At 44.1% G+C, this 22500-nt stretch overlaps 1 pseudogene; it reads left to right on the top strand.

The window, feature by feature from the left end:
- LOC118954887 overlaps positions 1–22500 on the top strand; it is a 78703-nt pseudogene that overhangs the window by 44628 nt on the left and 11575 nt on the right.

The raw sequence follows: 22500 nt of genomic DNA, 5'->3' as shown, positions 1-22500 counted from the left end.
ACTACCAGACCTGGGCCCTGGCAGTAAACCCCCACAGCACATGGCCTACAGCAGAGCCTGGACCTGCTAGAGCAGTACTGCCAGACCTGGGCCCTGGCAGTAAACCCCCACAGCACATGGCCTACAGCAGGGCCTGGACCTGCTAGAGCAGTACTACCAGACCTGGGCCCTGGCAGTAAACCCCCACAGCACATGGCCTACAGCAGGGCCTGGACCTGCTAGAGCAGTACTACCAGACCTGGGCCCTGGCAGTAAACCCCCACAGCACATGGCCTACAGCAGGGCCTGGACCTGCTAGAGCAGTACTACCAGACCTGGGCCCTGGCAGTAAACCCCCACAGCACATGGCCTAGAGCAGAGCCTGGACCTGCTAGAGCAGTACTACCAGACCTGGGCTTTGGCAGTAAACCCCCACAGCACATGGCCTACAGCAGAGCCTGGACCTGCTAGAGCAGTACTACCAGACCTGGGCCCTGGCAGTAAACCCCCACAGCACATGGCCTACAGCAGAGCCTGGACCTGCTAGAGCAGTACTACCAGACCTGGGCCCTGGCAGTAAACCCCCACAGCACATGGCCTAGAGCAGAGCCTGGACCTGCTAGAGCAGTACTACCAGACCTGGGCCCTGGCAGTAAACCCCCACAGCACATGGCCTACAGCAGAGCCTGGACCTGCTAGAGCAGTACTGCCAGACCTGGGCCCTGGCAGTAAACCCCAAAAATACTAAAATTATGATTTTCCAGAGAAGATCCAGATCTCAGGGAATTAGACCAAAGTTTTCAATTGGTACAAAATATATAGAGTACTGCAGACATTACAATTAGTGAGGTTTAAAAATAAGCTCAACTCGACACCTTAATGAGGCAGTGAATGAGCTGAGAGAGAAAGCACGCAGGTCATTCTACGCCATTAAAAAGCCAATTCAAATTGATATACCTATTAAAATGTGGCTTAAACTAATTGAATGTGTCATTGAACCAATTGCACTTTTTGACAGTGAGGTGTGGGGTCCACTTGCAAAACAAGATTTCACCCAATGGGACAAACACCCCATTGAAACCCTGCATGCAGAGTTCTGTCAGATTCTCCTACATGTCCAGAGGAAGCTACAGACAATGCATGCAGGGCAGAATTAGGCCAATATCCACTAATAATAAAAACTTTAAAAAAGAGCAATTAAGTTTTGGAAACATCTAAAATACAGTGACCCACTCTCATATCATTACCAAGCCCTGCAATGCCAAGAGCTGAGCAAAGAAAAGAGTCCCCTCATCCAGCTGGTCCTGAGGCTGAGTTCACAAACCTGTTCTACTAACACACTGAAGCCTCAGTCCCCTCATCCAGCTGGTCCTGGGGCTGAGTTCACAAACCTGTTCTACTAACACGCTGAAGCCTCAGTCCCCTCATCCAGCTGGTCCTGGGGCTGAGTTCACTAACCTGTTCTACTAACACACTGAAGCCTCAGTCCCCTCATCCAGCTGGTCCTGGGGCTGAGTTCACTAACCTGTTCTACTGACACACTGAAGCCTCAGTCCCCTCATCCAGCTGGTCCTGGGGCTGAGTTCACAAACTTGTTCTACTAACACACTGAAGCCTCAGGACCAGAACATCCAATCAATCAGAATAAACCAAATTACAACACAGTCAAAACAAAACTATATTGCTTATTGGGAAACACAAGAACAAACACAAAGCCAAATGCAGTGCTATCTGGCCCTAAATCGACAGTACACTGTGGCTAAATATTTGACCATGGTTACTGATCAAAACCTTAGAAAAACCTTGACAAAGTACAGGCTCAGTGAGCACAGCCTTGCCATTGAGAAGGGTAGACACAGGAAAAGCTGGCTCCCTGTAGAGGAAAGGCTGTGCAACCACTGCACCACAGCAGAACCTGAGACAGAGCTGCATTTCCTGACAAAATGTCAAAAATATAGAAAAAGAGGGAGAGAGAGAGAGACGGGGAGAGAGATAAAGAGGGAGAGAGAGAGTCGTGGAGAGAGAAAGAAAGAGAGAGAGAGAGAGAGATGCGGAGAGAGAAAGAAAGAGAGAGAGAGAGACGGGGAGAGAGATAAAGAGGGAGAGAGAGAGTCGTGGAGAGAGAAAGAAAGAGAGAGAGAGACGTGGAGAGAGAAAGAAAGAGAGAGAGAGACGTGGAGAGAGAAAGAAAGAGAGAGAGAGAGAGACGTGGAGAGAGAAAGAAAGAAAGAGAGAGAGAGACGGAGAGAGTCTTTGAACAGCAGTTCTCCTCTCTTCAGTCTCATGCTATAAGTACTGGAAAGCCTTATAGTGAGCAGAATTATAATGGATATAATGTCTGTTTAATCTACCTGGGGAAGCACAGCAACACGCTATACCATACTATACTACACTATACTACACTATACCATACTATACTATACTACACTATACCATACTATATAACACTATACTACACTATACTACGCCACATTATACTAGACCACGCCACACTATACTACACCGTACAACACTGTACTGCACTATACCACACTATACTGTACCATGCTACACTATACCACAATATACTGCACTATACCACACTGTGCTGCACTATACCACACTATGCCATACTATACTACACTATACTATACTGCGCTATACCACACTATGCCATACTATACTACACTATACCATACTGCGCTATACCACACTATGCTATACTATGCTACACCATATTACACGGAATATACCATACTATACTACACTATACTATACCACGCTACACCATACTGTGATATACTACACTATACTACACCACACTATGATATACTACACTACACTGCACTACACCACACCATATCACACTATACTACACTGTGCTATACTATACCACACTATACTATACTACACTATACCATATCACACTATAGCACACCATATCACACTATACTACACTGTGATATACTATACCACACTATACTAACCTATATCATACCATACTACACTATACAGCACTATACTATGATATACTACACTACACTGCACTATACCACACTATACTAACCTATATCATACCATACTACACTATACAGCACTATACTACACTATACCGCACTATACTACACTATATTATGCTATACCATACCATACTGCACTATACTAAGCTGTACCATGCTACACTAAACAGCACAATACTACACTATCCCGTGCTATACTATACCACACTGTACCATACTATACTACACTATACCATACCACACTATACCACACCATAATATACTATACCATAGTGTGGTATATACCAATATTCTACACTGCACTATACTACACCATACCACACCGCACTATGCTATACTACACCATACTATACAACACTATACTGCACTATACCATACCCCTGCACCACTATATATATATTTCTATACTACTACGCTATACTATACTATACTACGTTACTATACTATACTATACTGATGTACTATACTGTGCTATACTATCCTATGATATACTATACTACACTATACTGCCCTGGATTAGCACTGTGGCACACTATACTATACCCCACTATACCATACTATACTATACTTTCCTACACTATCCTATACCATCCTATACTATGCTATACTGTACCATACTATACTATCCTGTGTTATACTATACTATACTATCCTATACTATACTGTACTATACTACCATACTATGCTGTACTATACTACTATACTTTGTTATACTATACTATACTGGCCTGGGGTGGCACTGCAACATACTATACTGTCATATACTATACTATAATGCACTGTACTGTGCTGTACTATACCATACTATGCTATACTATGCTATACTATACTGTGCTATACTATGCTATACCATGCTATAATATGCTATACTATACTATGCTATGCTATACTGTGCTATACTATACGATACCATACTATACTATACTGTATTATACTATGCTATACTATGCTATACTATACTATACTGTGCTATACTATGCTATACTATGCTATACCATACTATACTATGCTATACTGTACAATGCTTTACTATACTGTGCTATACTATGCTATACTATAGTATATTATCCTGTATTATACTATACCATGCTATGTTATGCTATACTATACTATACTATACTGTATTATACTATACTATGCTATGCTATGCTATACTATACTATGCTATACTATACTATTCTATGTTATACTATGCTATGCTACACTATGTTATACTGTACTATGCTATGCTATGCTATACTATACTATGCTATACTATACTATTCTATGTTATACTATGCTATGCTACACTATGTTATACTGTACTATTCTATGCTATACTATACTATACTATGCTATACTATACTATTCTATGTTATACTATGCTATGCTACACTATGTTATACTGTACTATTCTATGCTATACTATACTATACTATGCTATACTATACTATTCTATGTTATACTATGCTATGCTACACTATGTTATACTGTACTATTCTATGCTATACTATACTATTCTATGTTATACTATGCTATGCTACACTATGTTATACTGTACTATTCTATACTATACTATACTATACTATTCTATACTATACTATACTATACTATTCTATACTATACTGTACTATTCTATGCTATACTATACTATTCTATGTTATACTATGCTATGCTACACTATGTTATACTGTACTATTCTATGCTATACTATACTATGCTATACTATACTATACTGTACTATTCTATGCTATACTATACTATTCTATGTTATACTATGCTATACTATACTATACTATACTATTCTATACTATACTATACTATACTATTCTATACTATACTATACTATACTATTCTATACTATACTATACTATACTGTACTATTCTATGCTATACTATACTATTCTATGTTATACTATGCTATGCTACACTATGTTATACTGTACTATTCTATGCTATGCTATACTATACTATGCTATACTATACTATTCTATGTTATACTGTACTATGCTACACTATGTTATACTATACTATACTATGCTACACTATGTTATACTGTACTATACTATGCTATACTATACTATTCTATGTTATACTATACTATGCTACACTATGTTATACTGTACTATTCTATGCTATACTATACTATGCTATACTATACTATACTGTACTATTCTATGCTATACTATACTATGCTATACTATACTATACTGTACTATACTATGCTATACTATACTATACTGTACTATTCTATGCTATACTATACTATACTATACTATACTGTACTATACTATGCTATACTATACTATACTGTACTATTCTATGCTATACTATACTATGCTATACTATACTATACTGTACTATACTATGCTACACTATTCTATGCTATACTATACTATACTATACTGTACTATTCTATGCTATACTATACTATGCTATACTATACTATACTGTACTATACTATGCTACACTATTCTATGCTATACTATACTATACTATACTATACTATACTGTACTATTCTATGCTATACTATACTATGCTATACTATACTATACTGTACTATACTATGCTATACTATACTATACTGTACTATTCTATGCTATACTATACTATGCTATACTATACTATACTGTACTATACTATGCTATACTATACTATACTGTACTATTCTATGCTATACTATACTATGCTATACTATACTATACTATGCTATACTATACTATACTGTACTATACTATGCTACACTATTCTATGCTATACTATACTATACTATACTATACTATACTATACTATACCGTACTATTCTATGCTATACTATACTATGCTATACTATACTGTACTATACTATACTATACTATACTGTACTATACTATGCTATACTATACTATACTGTACTATACTATGCTACACTATTCTATGCTATACTATGCTATACTATACTGTACTATACTATGCTATACTATACTATACTGTACTATTCTATGCTATACTATACTATGCTATACTATACTATACTGTACTATACTATGCTATACTATACTATACTGTACTATTCTATGCTATACTATACTATGCTATACTATACTATGCTATACTATACTATACTGTACTATACTATGCTACACTATTCTATGCTATACTATACTATACTATACTATACTATACTATACTGTACTATTCTATGCTATACTATACTATGCTATACTATACTATACTGTACTATACTATGCTATACTATACTATACTGTACTATACTATGCTATACTATACTATACTGTACTATACTATGCTACACTATTCTATGCTATACTATACTATACTATACTGTACTATACTATGCTATACTATACTATACTGTACTATACTATGCTATACTATACTATACTGTACTATACTATGCTATACTATACTATGCTATACTGTACTATACTATACTATACTATACTATACTATGCTACACTATTCTATACTATACTATACTATACTATACTATACTATGCTACACTATTCTATACTATACTATACTATACTATACTATACTATGCTATACTATTCTATTCTATACTATACTGACCTGCTGTGGCTGCAACATACTATACTACTATTTATTGTTCTCTTTATTCTTTATTTATTCATGAATCAGAGAGAGAGTCATGACTCACTGAATCACTGGAACATGAGGGCAGTTTATTCATGAATCAGAGAGAGAGAGTCATGACTCACTGAATCACTGGAACATGAGGGCAGTTTATTCATGAATCAGAGAGAGAGAGTCATGACTCACTGAATCACTGGAACATGAGGGCAGTTTATTCATGAATCAGAGAGAGAGAGTCATGACTCACTGAATCACTGGAACATGAGGGCAGTTTATTCATGAATCAGAGAGAGAGAGTCATGACTCACTGAATCACTGGAACATGAGGGCAGTTTATTCATGAATCAGAGAGAGAGTCATGACTCACTGAATCACTGGAACATGAGGGCAGTTTATTCATGAATCAGAGAGAGAGTCATGACTCACTGAATCACTGGAACATGAGGGCAGTTTATTCATGAATCAGAGAGAGAGTCATGACTCACTGAATCACTGGAACATGAGGGCAGTTTATTCATGAATCAGAGAGAGAGTCATGACTCACTGAATGACTGGAACATGAGGGCAGTTTATTCATGAATCAGAGAGAGAGTCATGACTCACTGAATGACTGGCAGTTTACTTCACTACTCTGATTCTATCCCAGTTTAATCAAATCTCGGAATAATCTCTCTGTGTCTCTCTTTGTGTCTCTCTCTATCTCTCTCTCTGTGTCTCTCTATCTCTCTCTCTCTCTCTCTCTCTCTCTCTCTCTCTGTCTCTGTGTCTCTCTGTCTCTCTCTCTCTCTCTCTCTCTCTCTCTCTCTCTCTGTGTCTGTGTCTCTCTGTCTCTCTCTCTCTCTCTCTCTCTCTCTCTCTGTGTCTCTCTCTCTCTCTCTGTCTCTCTCTCTGTGTCTCTCTCTCTCTCTCTCTCTCTCTCTCTGTGTCTCTCTCTCTCTCTCTGTCTCTCTCTCTCTCGCCTCCAGAGGATCAGCTCCCCTCGGGGTTCCCCACCATAGACATGGGTCCCCAGCTGAAGGTGGTTGAACGCTCTAGAACGGCCACCATGCTGTGTGCTGCTAGCGGCAACCCCGACCCAGAAATCACCTGGTTTAAAGACTTCCTCCCTGTCAACACCACCAATAACAACGGGCGAATCAAACAGCTCCGTTCAGGTATGGAGTGATCAGCGGGAAAATACGAGTGTCAACACAATGTTACCCCCCTCTTTCTAATCCTCTGCTCCCCCCTCTTTCTAATCCTCCGCTCCCCCTGTCTTTCTCTTTCTAATCCTCCGCTCCCCCTGTCTTTCTCTTTCTAATCCTCCGCTCCCCCTGTCTTTCTCTTTCTAATCCTCCGCTCCCCCTGTCTTTCTCTTTCTAATCCTCCGCTCCCCCTGTCTTTCTCTTTCTAATCCTCCGCTCCCCCTGTCTTTCTCTTTCTAATCCTCCGCTCCCCCTGTCTTTCTCTTTCTAATCCTCCGCTCCCCCTGTCTTTCTCTTTCTAATCCTCCGCTCCCCCTGTCTTTCTCTTTCTAATCCTCCGCTCCCCCTGTCTTTCTCTTTCTAATCCTCCGCTCCCCCTGTCTTTCTCTTTCTAATCCTCCGCTCCCCCTGTCTTTCTAGTCCTCCGCTCCCCCTCTCTTTCTCTTTCTCTTTCTCTTCCTCCTCTCCCCCTCTCTTTCTCTTTCTAGTCCTCCGCTCCCCCTCTCTTTATAGTCCTCTTCTCCCCCTCTCTTTCTCTTTCTATTCCTCCGCTCCCCCTCTCTTTCTCTTTCTATTCCTCCTCTCCCCCTCTCTTTCTCTTTCTAGTCCTCCGCTCCCCCTCTCTTTCTCTTTCTAGTCCTCCTCTCCCACTCTCTTTCTCTTTCTAGTCCTCCGCTCCCCTTCTCTTTCTCTTTCTAGTCCTCCGCTCCCCCTGTCTTTCTCTTTCTAATCCTCCGCTCCCCCTGTCTTTCTCTTTCTAATCCTCCGCTCCCCCTGTCTTTCTCTTTCTAATCCTCCGCTCCCCCTGTCTTTCTCTTTCTAATCCTCCGCTCCCCCTGTCTTTCTCTTTCTAATCCTCCGCTCCCCCTGTCTTTCTAGTCCTCCGCTCCCCCTCTCTTTCTCTTTCTCTTTCTCTTCCTCCTCTCCCCCTCTCTTTCTCTTTCTAGTCCTCCGCTCCCCCTCTCTTTATAGTCCTCTTCTCCCCCTCTCTTTCTCTTTCTATTCCTCCGCTCCCCCTCTCTTTCTCTTTCTATTCCTCCTCTCCCCCTCTCTTTCTCTTTCTAGTCCTCCGCTCCCCCTCTCTTTCTCTTTCTAGTCCTCCTCTCCCACTCTCTTTCTCTTTCTAGTCCTCCGCTCCCCTTCTCTTTCTCTTTCTAGTCCTCCGCTCCCCCTCTCTTTCTCTTTCTAGTCCTCCTCTCCCACTCTCTTTCTCTTTCTAGTCCTCCGCTCCCCCTCTCTTTCTCTTTCTAGTCCTCCGCTCCCCCTCTCTTTCTCTTTCTAGTCCTCCTCTCCCACTCTCTTTCTCTTTCTAGTCCTCCGCTCCCCTTCTCTTTCTCTTTCTAGTCCTCCGCTCCCCCTCTCTTTCTCTTTCTAGTCCTCCTCTCCCACTCTCTTTCTCTTTCTAGTCCTCCGCTCCCACTCTCTTTCTCTTTCTAGTCCTCCGCTCCCCTTCTCTTTCTCTTTCTAGTCCTCCTCTCCCCCTCTCTTTCTCTTTCTAGTCCTCCGCTCCCCTTCTCTTTCTCTTTCTAGTCCTCCTCTCCCACTCTCTTTCTCTTTCTAGTCCTCCACTTCTCTTCTCTTTCTCTTTCTAGTCCTCCTCTCCCCCTCTCTTTCTCTTTCTAGTGCTCCACTCCCCTTCTCTTTCTCTTTCTAGTCCTCCGCTCCCCCTCTCTTTCTCTTTCTCTTTCTAGTCCTCCTCTCCCACTCTCTTTCTCTTTCTAGTCCTCCGCTCCCCTTCTCTTTCTCTTTCTAGTCCTCCTCTCCCACTCTCTTTCTCTTTCTAGTCCTCCGCTCCCCCTCTCTTTCTCTTTCTAGTCCTCCTCTCCCACTCTCTTTCTCTTTCTAGTCCTCCACTTCTCTTCTCTTTCTCTTTCTAGTCCTCCTCTCCCCCTCTCTTTCTCTTTCTCTTTCTAGTCCTCCTCTCCCACTCTCTTTCTCTTTCTAGTCCTCCGCTCCCCTTCTCTTTCTCTTTCTAGTCCTCCTCTCCCACTCTCTTTCTCTTTCTAGTCCTCCGCTCCCCCTCTCTTTCTCTTTCTAGTCCTCCTCTCCCACTCTCTTTCTCTTTCTAGTCCTCCGCTCCCCTTCTCTTTCTCTTTCTAGTCCTCCTCTCCCCCTCTCTTTCTCTTTCTCTTTCTAGTCCTCCTCCCCCCTGTCTTTCTCTTTCTAGTCCTCCGCTCCCCCTGTCTTTCTCTTTCTAGTCCTCCTCTCCCCCTCTCTTTCTCTTTCTAGTCCTCCTCTCCCCCTCTCTTTCTCTTTCTCTTTCTAGTCCTCCTCCCCCCTGTCTTTCTCTTTCTAGTCCTCCGCTCCCCCTGTCTTTCTCTTTCTAGTCCTCCTCTCCCCCTCTCTTTCTCTTTCTAGTCCTCCACTCCCCTTCTCTTTCTCTTTCTAGTCCTCCTCTCCCCCTCTCTTTCTCTTTCTCTTTCTAGTCCTCCTCCCCCCTGTCTTTCTCTTTCTAGTCCTCCGCTCCCCCTGTCTTTCTCTTTCTAGTCCTCCTCTCCCCCTCTCTTTCTCTTTCTAGTCCTCCACTCCCCCTCTCTTTCTCTTTCTAGTCCTCCACTCCCCCTCTCTTTCTCTTTCTAGTCCTCCGCTCCCTCTCTCTTTCTCTTTCTAATCCTCCTCTCCCCCTCTCTTTCTCTTTCTCTTTCTAGTCCTCCTCCCCCCTCTCTTTCTCTTTCTAGTCCTCCGCTCCCCCTCTCTTTCTCTTTCTAGTCCTCCTCTCCCCCTCTCTTTCTCTTTCTAGTCCTCCTCTCCCCCTCTCGTTCTCTTTCTAGTCCTTCTCTCCCCCTCTCTTTCTCTTTCTAGTCCTATGCTCCCCCTGTCTTTCTCTTTCTAGTCCTCCTCTCCCCCTCTCTTTCTCTTTCTAGTCCTCCGCTCCCCCTCTCTTTCTCTTTCTAGTCCTCCACTCCCTCTCTTTCTAGTCCTCCGCTCCCCCTCTCTTTCTCTTTCTAGTCCTCCTCTCCCTCTCTCTTTCTAGTCCTCCTCTCCCCCGCTCTTTCTCTTTCTAGTCCTCCTCTCCCCCTCTCTTTCTCTTTCTAGTCCTCCTCTTCCCCCTCTCGTTCTCTTTCGAGTCCTCCTCTCTCTTTCTAGTCCTCCGCTCCCCCTCTCTTTCTAGTCCTCCTCTCCTTCTCTCTTTCTAGTCCTCCGCTCCCCCTCTTTCTCTTTCTAGTCCTCCTCTCCCTCTCTCTTTCTAGTCCTCCTCTCCCCCTCTCTTTCTCTTTCTAGTCCTCCTCTCCCCCTCTCTTTCTCTTTCTAGTCCTCCACTCCCCCTCTCTTTCTCTTTCTAGTCCTCCGTTCCCCCTCTCTTTCTCTTTCTAGTCCTCCGTTCCCCCTCTCTTTCTCTTTCTAGTCCTCCTCTCCCCCTCTCTTTCTCTTTCTAGTCCTCCACTCCCCCTCTCTTTCTCTTTCTAGTCCTCCGTTCCCCCTCTCTTTCTCTTTCTAGTCCTCCGTTCCCCCTCTCTTTCTCTTTCTAGTCCTCCTCTCCCCCTCTCTTTCTCTTTCTAGTCCTCCACTCCCCCTCTCTTTCTCTTTCTAGTCCTCCACTCCCCCTCTCTTTCTCTTTCTAGTCCTCCGTTCTCCCTCTCTTTCTCTTTCTAGTCTTCTGTTCACTGCTTTTATTTTTGTTTCCCTATTTCTCCTCTTTTGTTTGGGGTTCTGTTCTTTTTATTGAAACACCTCTCTTCTCCTCTCTCTCTCTCTCTTTCTCTCTCTCTCTCTCTCTTGTTTTCTCCCTGTGAGTTGATGTCAGTTATTGTGTTGTATGGTTGTTCTATCTCCTGTCCTTTTGTTCCTGGTCCAAGGCTTTTCTCTCTCTCTAATCTCTCTGCTTTCCTCCAAACCCTGGAGGGTCTTCAGACACACTCACCATCGTGACAGACTTACCTCTTTATCTAACAACAAACTGCTTACCCCAAGGCCATGGTCTAAGCAATGATATAAGACACACTCGGAGTGACTGAGCAGCTCCCCTTTACTAAAAATACAGATAAATCTTTCCATGTACGGTATGTTTGCGTACATTGTAATGTGAAGTACGGTGTCTTGTCTGAACCACCTCCCTCTCCAGTGTAGAACACTGCTGTGATTGGTCTGAACCACCTCCCTCTCCAGTATAGACCACTGCTGTGATTGGTCTGAACCACCTCCCTCTCCAGTGTAGAACACTGCTGTGATTGGTCTGAACCACCTCCCTCTCCAGTGTAGAACACTGCTGTGATTGGTCTGAACCACCTCCCTCTCCAGTGTAGAACACTGCTGTGATTGGTCTGAACCACCTCCCTCTCCAGTGTAGAACACTGCTGTGATTGGTCTGAACCACCTCCCTCTCCAGTGTAGAACACTGCTGTGATTGGTCTGAACCACCTCCCTCTCCAGTGTAGAACACTGCTGTGATTGGTCTGAACCACCTCCCTCTCCAGTGTAGAACACTGCTGTGATTGGTCTGAACCACCTCCCTCTCCAGTGTAGACCACTGCTGTGATTGGTCTGAATCACCTCCCTCTCCAGTGTAGAACACTGCTGTGATTGGTCGGAACCACCTCCCTCTCCAGTGTAGAACACTGCTGTGATTGGTCGGAACCACCTCCCTCTCCAGTGTAGAACACTGCTGTGATTGGTCTGAACCACCTCCCTCTCCAGTGTAGAACACTGCTGTGATTGGTCTGAACCACCTCCCTCTCCAGTGTAAAACACTGCTGTGATTGGTCTGAACCACCTCCCTCTCCAGTATAGACCACTGCTGTGATTGGTCGGAACCACCTCCCTCTCCAGTATAGACCACTGCTGTGATTGGTCGGAACCACCTCCCTCTCCAGTATAGACCACTGCTGTGATTGGTCGGAACCACCTCCCTCTCCAGTGTAGAACACTGCTGTGATTGGTCTGAACCACCTCCCTCTCCAGTATAGACCACTGCTGTGATTGGTCGGAACCACCTCCCTCTCCAGTGTAGAACACTGCTGTGATTGGTCTGAACCACCTCCCTCTCCAGTGTAGAACACTGCTGTGATTGGTCTGAACCACCTCCCTCTCCAGTGTAGAACACTGCTGTGATTGGTCTGAACCACCTCCCTCTCCAGTGTAGAACACTGCTGTGATTGGTCTGAACCACCTCCCTCTCCAGTGTAGAACACTGCTGTGATTGGATGACTGCTGCATATTCTCAACTCTTCTTGGATTCCTTCAACTTTGTCCAGTCTGCCGACTTTGTTGACAAAAAGACATTAAAAAACGTATTGATTCGTGACCTCTACAAGGTCATCCGTAGAGGTGGACCCTCAATGTGAGCCTCATTGTTGCAGCCAGAACAACAACAATGTTAAAAGGCCTCTCTGCACCTAGACGATAGCAGAATGTCTACCTTCTGACAATGAAGATCCTGCTGTGTTAACCTTTACAAAACGATGCTTCCACCAATTAGAATAACCGCTGTGTTTGGGTCTCAGTGTGGAATAGGCACAGTAGTGTGAGACTCCATCTCCAGTGTTAGCTCCCTCACCCTCTAATCGGTTGGGCTCAATTCCGGTCAATTCAGAAAAGTAAACCAAATTCCAACTCCACTCCCAGATTTTCCTGATGGGAACGCAATGAAGAGAATTAGAATTGGAATTTCCCTGTACTTCTTATTAAAGCTATTTTTGCTCCCTCCCTCTCCTCTGCTTTGGGCCAGACTCTGGACCCACAATCCCTCTGGCTTCTGTTTGAACTATGACCCTTGGCTTCTCTGTCTACCTCTGGCTCAGCCCCGGCACTTCCTTATTCAGAACCCTTATATTTCTATCCCCTGTTGTGACTGGACGGGTTATATTACTCTGCTGTCAAGACATCTCACTACTATTATAGCATCGCTGTTATTCACTTTTCAATTTTTGTCTATCTGCTAACCAGAAATGTAAATCAATTTATTAAAGTTATACATGTTTACATTATCCGATTATTGGACATTATTCGTCCTCGTTGGATCTTGAGTTTTAGCTATCGGACAACAATTACAAGTCATAGTTGTCGTTTCATCTGATCAGCGGCTCCATACGCTCTATTTGACCAATCAGCTGGTTGTTGAAAGGTTAAGTCAAGGTTGTGTAACTGTCTCTAATGAAAAGGACTGTAATGCTGTGTCTATGCTGTTTCTTCTTCTCTCTGTGTCTCTCTTAAACAACAGAGTCCTTTGGTAAGTGCTTTAACCTCTGAAAGATATCGCTACCCCCCCCCCCCCCCCCCCTCACCTGTCTGCTGTTTCCTTTGTCTCACACTGTGGTCCCTCACGGCTCCCTATTCCCTATGTAGTGCTACACACATCAGGGCCCTCTGGTCAAAAGTAGTGCACTGGATAGGGAATAGGGTGTCAGTTGGGATCAGAACACTGTCTGTACCCAACACTAATGCTGCTCGCTCACTGCTCACCGTATTCATACACTGACTGATTGCTGATGCGTTGGAGAACGACCACTGTGGTCACACACACTTAGATACACACACACACACACACACACACACACACACGCACACAGTATGAACACACACTTGACCACCCTACATCTTTCTATTGGACTAAAATGCTTTCTCCTGTTGACCCCTTCACTCATTCACTCACATAATATATCTCTCTCTCCTTCACTCACTTAATATATCTCTCTCTCCTTCACTCATTCACTCACTTAATATATCTCTCTCTCCTTCACTCATTCACTCACTTAATATATCTCTCTCTCCTTCACTCACTCATTCACTCACTTAATATATCTCTCTCTCCTTCACTCATTCACTCACGTAATATATCTCTCTCTCCTTCACTCATTCACTCACGTAATATATCTCTCTCTCCTTCACTCATTCACTCACCAACTTAATATATCTCTCTCTCCTTCACTCATTCACTCACTTAATATATCTCTCTCTCCTTCACTCGTTCACTCACTAAATATATATATCTATCTCCTTCACTCACTCATTCACTCACTTAATATATATCTCTCTCCTTCACTCATTCACTCACGTAATATATCTCTCTCTCCTTCACTCACTTAATATATCTCTCTCTCCTTCACTCGTTCACTCACTAAATATATATATCTATCTCCTTCACTCACTCATTCACTCACTTAATATATCTCTCTCTCCTTCACTCATTCACTCACTTAATATATCTCTCTCTCCTTCACTCATTCACTCACTTAATATATCTCTCTCTCCTTCACTCATTCACTCACTTAATATATCTCTCTCTCCTTCACTCATTCACTCACTTAATATATCTCTCTCTCCTTCACTCATTCACTCACTTAATATATATCTCTCTCCTTCACTCATTCACTCACTAACTTAATATATCTCTCTCTCCTTCACTCATTCACTCCCCCATAACACTGTATAGTGTTTTCCTGTCTATACTCCCTCCACTGTAAATGACTGTCTCAAATAAAAACCAGTCCAGACACCAACCCAGTCCAGATACCAACCCAGTTCAGATACCAACCCAGTCCAGACACCAACCCAGTCCAGATACCAACCCAGTCCAGATACCAACCCAGTCCAGATACCAACCCAGTCCAGACACCAACCCAGTCCAGATACCAACCCAGTCCAGACACCAACCCAGTCCAGACACCAACCCAGTCCAGATACCAACCCAGTCCAGACACCAACCCAGTCCAGACACCAACCCAGTCCAGATACCAATCCAGTCCAGATACCAACCCAGTCCAGACACCAACCCAGTCCAGACACCAACCCAGTCCAGACACCAACCCAGTCCAGACACTAACCCAGTCCAGACACCAACCCAGTCCAGACACCAACCCAGTCCAGACACCAACCCAGTCCAGACACCAACCCAGTCCAGATACCAACCCAGTCCAGACACCAACCCAGTCCAGACACCAACCCAGTCCAGATACCAACACCAACCCAGTCCAGACATCAACCCAGTCCAGACACCAACCCAGTCCAGACACCAACCAAGCCCAGACATCAACCCAGTCCAGACATCAACCCAGTCCAGACACCAACACCAACCCAGTCCTGACACCAACACCAACCCAGACCAGACACCAACCCAGTCCAGACACCAACACCAACCCAGTCCAGACATCAACCCAGTCCAGACATCAACCCAGTCCAGACATCAACACCAACCCAGTCCAGACATCAACCCAGTCCAGACACCAACCCAGTCCAGACACCAACCCAGTCCAGACATCAACCCAGTCCAGACATCAACACCAACCCAGTCCAGACATCAACCCAGTCCAGACACCAACCCAGTCCAGACACCAACCCAGTCCAGACACCAACACCTACCCAGTCCAGACACCAACACCAACCCAGTCCAGACATCAACCCAGTCCAGACACCAACACCAACCCAGTCCAGACACCAACCCAGTCCAGATACCAACCCAGTCCAGATACCAACCCAGTCCAAACACCAACACCAACCCAGTCCACATACCAACCCAGTCCAGACACCAACCCAGTCCAGTCACCAACCCAGTCCAGATTCCAACCCAGTCCAGACATCAACCCAGTCCAGACATCAACCCAGTCCAGACACCAACCCAGTCCAGATACCAACCCAGTCCAGTCACCAACCCAGTCCAGATTCCAACCCAGTCCAGACATCAACTAAGTCCAGACATCAACCCAGTCCAGACACCAACCCAGTCCAGATACCAACCCAGTCCAGACATCAACCCAGTCCAGACCCTATAGATTCTCCCCTATGGACAACAACTACACAGGGCACTTGCAATAATCTATATCTGTAGCTCTCTCTGTCTCTATCTCTCTCTTTCTCTCTCTCTCTCACTTTGTCTCTCTCTCTGTCTATCTCTGTCTGTCTCTCTCTGTCTCTCCATCTCTCTCTCTCTCTTTTATTGACCTGATAATTGTATCTAATGTGATTCTTCTCCTCTCAAAGCCAACTACTTCCCTCTCTTCCTCTCCTTCTATCTTCCTCCCCTCCCCACCTACTAACATTTCTTCTTCTTCTCTAATCTGATTTGCATTCATTGACCAATCAGGTGGCACGCCTATAAGAGGTAAGAGACGATTGTCTGGGAGGACCGCCACAGAACCAGGCTGTTTCCCAAATGGCACTAGTATTCCCTATAATAGTGCACTACTTTTTGACCAGAACCCTATGAGCCGTGTATGGGAAAATATAGTGCACAGTGTAGAGAATCAGGTGCCATTTGAGTCACATTCAGAGATAACAGACCTCGTCCCTCTTTTCCATTTCCACCATCGTTGTTCCGGTCATTTAACTATGAAACTCAAAGTACCCATCAATCGCTTCCTTGTCATTGTGTGACATGTTCTATGACTCTAAACTCCTTCCTGGTCTCCCCTACTCCCTTCATCCTAATTAACCTGTTATATTACCTAAACCCCTTCCTGGTCTCCCCTACTCCCTTCATCCTAATTAACCTGTTATATTACCTAAACCCCTTCCTGGTCTCCCCTACTCCCTTCATCCTAATTAACCTGTTATATAACCTAAACCCCTTCCTGGTCTCCCCTACTCCCTTCATCCTAATTAACCTGTTATATTACCTAAACCCCTTCCTGGTCTCCCCTACTCCCTTCATCCTAATTAACCTGTTATATAACCTAAACCCCTTCCTGGTCTCCCCTACTCCCTTCATCCTAATTAACCTGTTATATTACCTAAACCCCTTCCTGGTCTCCCCTACTCCCTTCATCCTAATTAACCTGATATACAGTGCCTTGCGAAAGTATTCGGCCCCCTTGAACCTTGCGACCTTTTGCCACATTTCAGGCTTCAAACAAAAAGATATAAAACTGTATTTTTTTGTGAAGAATCAACAACAAGTGGGACACAATCATAAAGTGGAACGACATTTATTGGATATTTCAAACTTTTTTAACAAATCAAAAACTGAAAAATTGTGCGTGCAAAATTATTCAGCCCCCTTAAGTTAATACTTTGTAGCGCCACCTTTTGCTGCGATTACAGCTGTAAGTCGCTTGGGGTATGTCTCTATCAGTTTTGCACATCGAGAGACTGAAGTTTTTTCCCATTCCTCCTTGCAAAACAGCTCGAGCTCAGTGAGGTTGGATGGAGAGCATTTGTGAACAGCAGTTTTCAGTTCTTTCCACAGATTCTCGATTTAAATCAGGTCTGGACTTTAACTTGGCCATTCTAACACCTGGATATGTTTATTTTTGAACCATTCCATTGTAGATTTTGCTTTATGTTTTGGATCATTGTCTTGTTGGAAGACAAATCTCCGTCCCAGTCTCAGGTCTTTTGCAGACTCCATCAGGTTTTCTTCCAGAATGGTCCTGTATTTGGCTCCATCCATCTTCCCATCAATTTTAACCATCTTCCCTGTTCCTGCTGAAGCAGGCCCAAACCATGATGCTGCCACCACCATGTTTGACAGTGGGGATGGTGTGTTCAGTGTGATGAGCTGTGTTGCTTTTACGCCAAACATAACGTTTTGCATTGTTGCCAAAAAGTTCAATTTTGGTTTCATCTGACCAGAGCACCTTCTTCCACATGTTTGGTGTGTCTCCCAGGTGGCTTGTGGCAAACTTTAAACAACACTTTTATGGATATCTTTAAGAAATGGCTTTCTTCTTGCCACTCTTCCATAAAGGCCAGATTTGTGCAATATACGACTGATTGTCTGTCCTATGGACAGAGTCTCCCACCTCAGCTGTAGATCTCTGCAGTTCATCCAGAGTGATCATGGGCCTCTTGGCTGCATCTCTGATCAGTCTTCTCCTTGTATGAGCTGAAAGTTTAGAGGGACGGCCAGGTCTTGGTAGATTTGCAGTGGTCTGATACTCCTTCCATTTCAATATTATCGCTTGCACAGTGCTCCTTGGGATGTTTAAAGCTTGGGAAATCTTTTTGTATCCAAATCCGGCTTTAAACTTCTTCACAACAGTATCTCGGACCTGCCTGGTGTGTTCCTTGTTCTTCATGACGCTCTCTGCGCTTTTAACGGACCTCTGAGACTATCACAGTGCAGGTGCATTTATACGGAGACTTGATTACACACATCATTCAGAGATCCTCACTGAACTTCTGAAGAGAGTTTGCTGCACTGAAAGTAAAGAGGCTGAATAATTTTGCACGCCCAATTTTTCAGTTTTTGATTTGTTAAAAAAGTTTGAAATATCCAATAAATGTCGTTCCACTTCATGATTGTGTCCCACTTGTTGTTGATTCTTCACAAAAAAATACAGTTTTATATCCTTATGTTTGAAGCCTGAAATGTGGCAAAAGGTCGCAAAGTTCAAGGGGGCTGAATACTTTCGCAAGGCACTGTATAACCTAAACCCCTTCCTGGTCTCCCCTACTCCCTTCATCCTAATTAACCTGATATATTACCTAAACCCCTTCCTGGTCTCCCCTACTCCCTTCATCCTATCAGCTTGCTCCTCTGTCTGCTTTGGTTTCCATAGTATTGCGTTGCTGTCATTTCCTGGTTGTGTCATGCCGTGGTTCTAAGTTGTGATGATGTCATAATGTATCAGATTCTAAGAAGACAAGTCTCTTCTGTTTCACTTCCTTGTCCTTTTGATTTATTTTTTCTTCATTCACTTTTTTTGGGGGGGGGTTTGGGGGGGGTCTTGACGGAGTCTTGAACTCTTGACCTCACCACAATCCTCCTGTCGCCTTTGTCTATTTTCGTCCAATCAAACGAGTCAGGCAACGTTCCAAAGGGCAAACTATTCCTAGTTTTGACCACAGCCCCATGGGACTATATAGGGAATAGGGGTCCATATGGGACTATATATAGGGAATAGAGGCCATATGGGACTATATAGAGAATAGGGGGCCATATGGGACTATATATAGGGAATAGGGGCCATATGGGACTATATCGGGAATAGGGGGCCATATGGGACTATATAGAGAATAGGGGGCCATATGGGACTATATATAGGGAATAGGGGCCATATGGGACTATATCGGGAATAGGGGGCATATGGGACTATATATAGGGAATAGGGGGCCATATTGGAACACGCATTCAGTCTTATTTTACTCCCAACTATTCTGCTCAGCACTTAAAATCAAGATGGTGACATTTCACACACACAAACCCACACACACAGACTCCTGTATTTGGATTTCTTTTTTTTTGTTTCTCTCTTTCTTTAACCCCCACTGATATTGAAAAGCCCCCAAACAACCACTTTTTTGCTAAAAAAAATTCCGGGTGCATCTTGTCTTAACGCCCTCCTCCTCTCTCCCTCCTATTTTTCTTACTGGGTATTGATTGTCTTAACGCCCTCCTCCTCTCTCCCTCCTATTTTTCTTACTGGGTATTGATTGTCTTAACGCCCTCCTCCTCTCTCCCTCCTATTTTTCTTACTGGGTGCATCTTGTCTTAACGCCCTCCTCCTCTCTCCCTCCTATTTTTCTTACTGGGTGCATCTTGTCTTAACGCCCTCCTCCTCTCTCCCTCCTATTTTTCTTACTGGGTGTTGATTGTCTTTTTGACACTTTGTCTTTTTCCAGGGAGAAGGAAAACGGCTCTAATCCGTCCGTCTTCAGGGCGGGGCCTAACCGTTGGTGTTTTGGTCCTGTGACCTCATTGGAGGATGGTTGATGTCTTAACCTTTTTTTTTTTATTGGCTGGGGGGGGGGGGGTTACTGTGACATCACACTCCTGATCCCATTGGTGGATTCTGTTGGGTGGGCGGGGGGGTGGGGATCTCGTATTGCCATGGCAACGTTTCAGTCACGTTTGACCTTTGATTTCCCTAATAAAACTGCCTTTCAATTTTTAGCAAAAGAGATTTCTAAATGTTGTTCTCTAAGCGGAATTGCATATTTCTTTGCTTATTTTGTAGCTGCTTGTCAAACCTTTTTCAGACATTTCTTTCAGCTTTTTTTTCTTATTATTTTCAAGAGGCTGAATACAATTTTATTTTTTTATTTTTTTTGGAAGATCAACTCCCCATAAAGATAACTAAATGTTTTGTGTCCCCTTATACGATCCAGTTTATTTTGGCTGTGTTTTAATTAAGCCCAAGTCATCTTCCCATGAGGTATAGGAACACAACTCTATAATATCCTACTTTTTAGTGAATTGTCTTTCTCGCCTCTCTCTCCCTCTCCTTCTCCCTCTCTATCTGCCCCTCTCTCTCTCTCTCTCTCTCTCTCTCTCTCTCTCTCTCTCTCTCTCTCTCTCTCTCTCTCTCTCCCCCCCCCCCCCCCCTCCTCTCCTTCCTCCAGGTGCCCTCCAGATAGAGTTGAGTGAGGAACAGGACCAGGGGAAATATGAATGTGTTGCCACCAACAGCGACGGAACCCGCTACTCCACCCCTGCTAACCTATACGTCAGAGGTACAGGATAAACACCCAATCTGGCAACTCATCTAGATACAGAGATATCCACCCCTGCTAACCTATACGTCAGAGGTACAGGATAAACACCCAATCTGGCAACTCATCTAGATACAGAGATATCCACCCCTGCTAACCTATACGTCAGAGGTACAGGATAAACACCCAATCTGGCAACTCATCTAGATACAGAGATATCCACCCCCCGCTAACCTATACGTCAGAGGTACAGGATAAACACCCAATCTGGCAACTCATCTAGATACAGAGATATCCACCCCTGCTAACCTATACGTCAGAGGTACAGGATAAACACCCAATCTGGCAACTCATCTAGATACAGAGATATCCACCCCCCGCTAACCTATACGTCAGAGGTACAGGATAAACACCCAATCTGGCAACTCATCTAGATACAGAGATATCCACCCCCCGCTAACCTATACATCACAGGTACAGGATAAACACCCAATCTGGCAACTCATCTAGATACAGAGATATCCACCCCCCGCTAACCTATACGTCAGAGGTACAGGATAAACACCCAATCTGGCAACTCATCTAGATACAGAGATATCCACCCCCCGCTAACCTATACGTCAGAGGTACAGGATAAACACCCAATCTGGCAACTCATCTAGATACAGAGATATCCACCCCCTGCTAACCTATACATCAGAGGTACAGGATAAACACCCAATCTGGCAACTCATCTAGATACAGAGATATCCACCCCCGCTAACCTATACGTCAGAGGTACAGGATAAACACCCAATCTGGCAACTCATCTAGATACAGAGATATCCACCCCCCGCTAACCTAAACGTCAGAGGTACAGGATAAACACCCAATCTGGCAACTCATCTAGATACAGAGATATTCACACACAGAGTCAACCTACAGGTCAGCGATACTCTGATGTAATTCTGAGACTACACACCTTCTGAAACAGCCTGTCAGCTTTGGGCCAGGTAGGACTACACACCTTCTAAAACAGCCTGTCAGGGTTGGGCCAGGTAGGACTACACACCTTCTGAAACAGCCTGTCAGCTTTGGGCCAGGTAGGACTACACACCTTCTAAAACAGCCTGTCAGGGTTGGGCCAGGTAGGACTACACACCTTCTGAAACAGCCTGTCAGGGTTGGGCCAGGTAGGACTACACACCTTCTAAAACAGCCTGTCAGGGTTGGGCCAGGTAGGACTACACACCTTCTAAAACAGCCTGTCAGGGTTGGGCCAGGTAGGACTACACACCTTCTGAAACAGCCTGTCAGCTTTGGGCCAGGTAGGACTACACACCTTCTAAAACAGCCTGTCAGGGTTGGGCCAGGTAGGACTACACACCTTCTGAAACAGCCTGTCAGGGTTGGGCCAGGTAGGACTACACACCTTCTAAAACAGCCTGTCAGGGTTGGGCCAGGTAGGACTACACA

This window comes from Oncorhynchus mykiss, unplaced genomic scaffold (assembly GCF_013265735.2).
Source record: "Oncorhynchus mykiss isolate Arlee unplaced genomic scaffold, USDA_OmykA_1.1 un_scaffold_393, whole genome shotgun sequence".
Taxonomy (NCBI): Eukaryota; Metazoa; Chordata; class Actinopteri; order Salmoniformes; family Salmonidae; genus Oncorhynchus; species Oncorhynchus mykiss.
Note: the sequence above shows the minus strand (reverse complement) of the source record. Positions and strands in the feature narration are given on the sequence as shown.